This window comes from Cebus imitator, unplaced genomic scaffold (assembly GCF_001604975.1).
Source record: "Cebus imitator isolate Cc_AM_T3 unplaced genomic scaffold, Cebus_imitator-1.0 Scaffold28, whole genome shotgun sequence".
In the NCBI taxonomy this organism is placed as follows: Eukaryota; Metazoa; Chordata; class Mammalia; order Primates; family Cebidae; genus Cebus; species Cebus imitator.
In genome coordinates this window covers 6,604,138-6,609,514 of record NW_016107343.1, presented here as the reverse complement: position 1 = coordinate 6,609,514, position 5,377 = coordinate 6,604,138, and the positions used below count along the sequence as shown (strand labels likewise).

The 5,377-nt window shown below is 44.6% G+C and overlaps 1 pseudogene; it reads left to right on the top strand.

The window, feature by feature from the left end:
* The window catches only part of LOC108300488, a 5,585-nt pseudogene extending 1,425 nt beyond the window's left edge, over positions 1-4,160 (top strand).
* The last annotated feature ends 1,217 nt before the right edge of the window (positions 4,161-5,377 follow it).

Here is a 5,377-nt window from a genome sequence, read left to right as displayed (position 1 = left end):
AAAGGAGAGGAGGATGAAGGAAGAGATGAGTAATAGAACACTGATGGATTCCAACCTTCCTTTTAAAAAATGTTCCCCATTTTCTGGGAGCAAGTTGCAGTCTTTTTGTTTTTTCCCTCTTGTGCCCAGTCACACCGGGCACACTGTTCCTGAGATTTCTTTTCTTTATACTGTCAGTCTTATTTTGGGGGGATGTACCTTGAACAGAATACAATGGGAAAAGAGTCTCTATCCCTTTCCATCCCAAATTCATTTTTCTCCCTTCTTGTCTGAACAAAAACTATATGGAATCAACAATCCCAAGCTCTGTGGGAGAAAAGGAAAACCTACTTCCTTCTCTCTACTGGAAGCTGGAGGATGCTAGACCCCTGCGTAGTTCTACGTAGAATTCTCGCTTTCTTCCTCCTTTCTCTGTGTATTGGGCTCAGAGAGTTCACCGTGTTTCTATGTGAACATGGACAGTTAGTATTTACCAACATGTATCTGTCTACTTTCTCTTGTTTAAAAAAAGGTGGGGAAAGGGCCAGGAGAAGGGAGTTAAATGTGAATTGAGACTGGGTGCAGTGACTCATATCTGTAATTCCAGCACTTTGGGTGGCTGAGGTGGGTGGATCACTTGAGGTCAGGAGTTTAAGACAAGCCTGGCCAACATAGTAAAACCCAGTCTCTGCTAAAAATACAAAAAATTGCTGGACATGGTGGCAGATGCTTGTAATCCCAGCTACTCAGGAGGCTGAGGCAGGAGAATTGCTTAAACCTGGGAGGTGGATAATTTTTGTATTTTTAATAGAGACAGGGTTTTGCCATGTTGGCCAGGTGGATCACAAGGTCAAGAGATGGAGACCATCCTGGCCAACATGGTAAAACCTTGTCTCTACTAAAAATATAAAATATTAGCCAGGCATGGTGGCAGGCACCTGTAATCCCACCTACTCAGGAGGCTGAGGCAGGAAAATCACTTGGACCCAGAAGGTGGAGGTTGCAGTGAGCTGAAATCGCACCATTGCACTCCAACCCTGGGCGACAGTTTGAGACTCTGTCTCAAACTCACTGCAACCTCTGCCTCCCAGGTTCAAGTGATTCTCCTGCCTCAGCCCGCTGAGTAGCTGGGATTATAGGTGCCCGCCATCACACCCAGCTAATTTTTTGTATTTTAGTAGAGATGGGGTTTCACTATGTTGGCCAGCTTCGTCTCGAACTCCTGACTTCAAGTGGTCCAACCACTTTGGTCTCCCAAAGTGTTAGGATTATAGGCTTGAGCCACTGCGCCTGGCTGAGGCTGGTATTGAACTGCTGACTTCAGGTGATCTGCCTGCCTCAGCCTCCCAAAGTGCTGGGATTATAGGCATGAGCCACCGAGTCCAGTGATCATTCGCTGTTTTTATTGTTGTTGTTTTCAGACAGGGTCTCACTCTGTCGCCCAGGCTGGAGTTGCAGTGGTGAGATCTCAGCTCGCTGCAACCCTCACCTCCCAGTTCAAGCAGTTCTCCCACCTCAGCCTCCTGAGTAGCTGGGACTTCAGGAGAGTGACACCACATCTGGCTAATTTTGTTGTATTTTTTGGTAGAGACAGGATGTCACCACGTTGGTCAGGCTGGTCTCGAACTCCTCAGGTGATCTGCTTGCCTCAGCCTCCAAAAGTGTTGGGATTACAGGCTTGAGCCACCATGCTTGGTCTCAATCTTTTTTAGTATATTACAGATTTGTGCAACCATCCCTGCAATCTAACTTAACATTCTCATGCTCCATTAGCAGTCAATCCTAAACACTTTTAAAGTGTTTAAAAAACAGTGTTCTTCATTGCCATCCTTACTTGTTTCTCTTTTTTTTTTTTTTAATTTTTTTTTTTTTTTTTTTTTTTTTTTTTTTTTTTTTTTTTTTTTTTTTTTTTTAAGATGAGGTTTCGGTCAGGCACGGTCGCTCATGCCTGTAATCCCAGCACTTTGGGAAGCCAAGGCGGGTGGATCACGAGGTCAAGATATCGAGACCATCCTGGCCAACATGGTGAAACCCCGTCTCTACTAAAAATATAAACATTAGCTGGGCATGGTGGCACGTGCCTGTAGTCCCAGCTACTCAGGAGGCTAGGGCAGGAGAATTTCTTTTTTATGTATATTTTTAAAAATAAATTAAAAATTTTTTTTTTTGAGACAGAGTTTCGCTCTTGTTGCCCAGGCTGGAGTGCAATGGCGCGATCTTGGCTCACCGCAACCTCTGCCTCCTGGGTTCAGGCAATTCTCCTGCCTTAGCCTCCTGAGTAGCTGGGATTACAGGCATGTGCCACCATGCCCAGCTAATTTTTTGTATTTTTAGTAAAGATGGAGTTTCACCGTGTTGACCAGGATGGTCTCGATCTCTTGACCTCATGTTCCACCCGCCTCGGCCTCCCAAAGTGCTGGGATTACAGGCGTGAGCCACCGCGCCTGGCCCTAAATTAAATTTTTTAAAAATATAAATAAAAATTATAAAGATGGAGTTTCAGTATGTTGGCCAGGATGGTTTCCATCTTCTGACCTCGTGATCTGCCCGCCTCAGCCTCCCAAAGTGCTGGGATTACAGGCGTGAGCCACTGCGCCTGGCTCTTGTTTCTTTTTTAAGTCTAAAGAGGACTTCAGCCTCCTGAGAATTGCTCCTATGACTTGTACATATATGCTCTGATATTTGTCTTCGAATTTGCCCTTCTGTTTTCTTTATTTTCTTATATATGTATGTATGTATGTATGTATGTATGTATGTATGTATTTAAAGACGGGGTTTCACCATGTTGGTCAGGCTGGTCTTGAACTCCCAACCTCAGGTGATCCGCCCGCCTTGGCCTCCAAAGTGCTTGGATTACAGGCGTGAGCCACCACACCTGGCCTGTATTTATTTATTTAGAGATGGAGTTTTGCTCTTGTTGCCCAGGCTGGAGTGCAACGGTGCAATCTCTGCTCCCAGCAACCTCCACCTCCCAGGTTCAAGCAATTCTCCTGCCTCAGCCTCTCAGGTATCTGAAATTACAGGAATGCACCACCACTCCAGGCTAATTTTGTATTTTTAGTAGAGATGGGATTTCTCCTTGTTGGTCAGGCTGGTCTCTAACTCCCAACCTCAGGTGATCCACCCACCTCAGTCTCCGAAAGTGCTGGGAATAAAGGAATGAGCCATCGTGCCTGGCCTTATTTTATTATTATTATTATTATTATTATTATTTTGAGACACAAGATAGTCGCCCAGGCTGGAGTGCAGTGGCACGATATTGGCTTATCACAAACTTCACCTCTTGGGCTCAAGTTATCTTCCCACCTCAGCCTCCCAAGTAGCTGGGATTATAGGCATGTGCTACCACACTTGGCTAATTTTTATCTTGTTAGTAGAGACAGGGTTTCACCATGTTGGGTAGGCTGGTCTCGAACTCCTGACCTCAGGTGATCTGCCTGCTTTGGCCTCCCAAAGTATTAAAAAAAAAAATTTTTTTTTAAAGGGATGGGGTCTCCATATGTTTCCCAGGCTGTTCTGAAAATCCTGGTTTCAAGTGATCCTCCCACCTTAGCCTCAAAAAGGGCTGGGATTACAGGCATGTCATTGCTTCCAGCCCCAATGTTTTTATTTATTTAAAAAATGTGGAGCCAGGGTGTGGCCCTGTCGCCTGGGGATATAGACATGTGCCACCACATCCAGCTACATTTTTTGTATTCTTTTTTTTTTTTTTTTTTTTTTTTTTTTTGAGATGGAGTTTCGCTCTTATTACCCAGGCTGGAGTGCAATGGCGCGATCTCGGCTCACCGCAACCTCCGCCTCCTGGGTTCAGGCAATTCTCCTGCCTCAGCCTCCTGAGTAGCTGGGATTACAGGCACGCACCACCATGCCCAGCTAATTTTTTGTAGTTTTAGTAGAGACGGGGTTTCACCATGTTGACCAGGACGGTCTCGATCTCTTGACCTCGTGATCCACCCGCCTCGGCCTCCCAAAGTGCTGGGATTACAGGCTTGAGCCACCGCGCCCGGCCCCTCATTTTTTGTATTCTTTATAGAGACAGGTCATGTGGCCCAGAAACTCCTGGACTCAAGTGATCTGCTTGCCTCGACCTCCCAGAGTGCTGGGTTTACAGGTATGAGCCTGCACCTGGCCGTGACTACCTGTTTTCTCTTTGCCCTTAGGACCACAGTGAATGGGCATAGTGGGTATGGTATTGTCTCTATAACATCCATTCCACTCTCCTTCAATTCTGTAGCAGCATGTACAGCTGGAGCTCCAGCTGCTGGGGAGGGGAGATTTTGACTGTACCGCACGTAAAGTCTTTATTTCCTCTATATTTTTCAGTGACATGAGCAGATACATTTCCTTTATTCTTCAAGTCCATTTGTGGTGTCTTTTTGTTCAACGGATATGGCATCCTACTTAGGAGTCATTCATTTGTTATTTTTTAACAGTTTTATTGAGATGTAGTTTACATACCATGCAATGCACCCATTTAAAGTGTACATACAGGCTGGGTGCGGTGACTTATGCCTATGTTCCCAGCACTTTGAGAGGCAGGGAAGTTGAACAGTTTGAGAGGTGGAAGTGGGACAATCACGTGAGCCCTGGAGTCGGAGACCAGACTGTGTAAGACAGAGAAACCTCATTTCTCAACAAAATTAGTCAGGTGTGGTGGTGCGTGCCTATGTCTCAGCTACTTGGGAGGCTGAGGTGGGAGAATCCCTTGAGTCCAGGAGGTTGAAGCTTCAGTGAGTTGTGATCGTGCCACTGCACTCCAGCCTGTGTATGCCTGGGTGACAAAGCAAGACCATCACACACACACACACGTACACACACACACAAAGGTGAAGTACATACAAAATAGATTTGTGTTTATTTACAGAGCTGTACAACCACAGGAGTAGGCAGATCACTTGAGCCCAGAAATTTGAGACCAGCCTGGGCAACACGATGAAACCTTGTCTCTACCAAAAAAATCACTACAATCAATTTTAGAATATTTTCATCACCCCCAAAAGGAGCCCTATACCCATTAGCAGTCACTTTCCATTTCCACCCATGTTGAAATTCTGACTTCTAAGACTGTCCGATAATAACGTTGTATCGTTTTAAGCCACCACGTTTGTTAATGCAGCAATATTTATGTATCTTCTTTGGAGAAATTTCTATTCAAATCTTTGCCCATTTTTCAATTGGATTACTTATCTTTTTATTGTTGAGTTGTTAGAGCTTTTTATGTATTTTGGATACAAGTCCCTTATCAGATACATGATTTGCAAATATTTTCTCACATTCTGTGAGTTTTTTCACTTTCTTGATTCTGTCTTTTAAAGCTCAAAAGTATTTAAGTTTGATGATGCCCACTTTGTCTATTTTTGTTGTTGTTTATGCTTTTGGTGTCATAACTAAGAAGAAG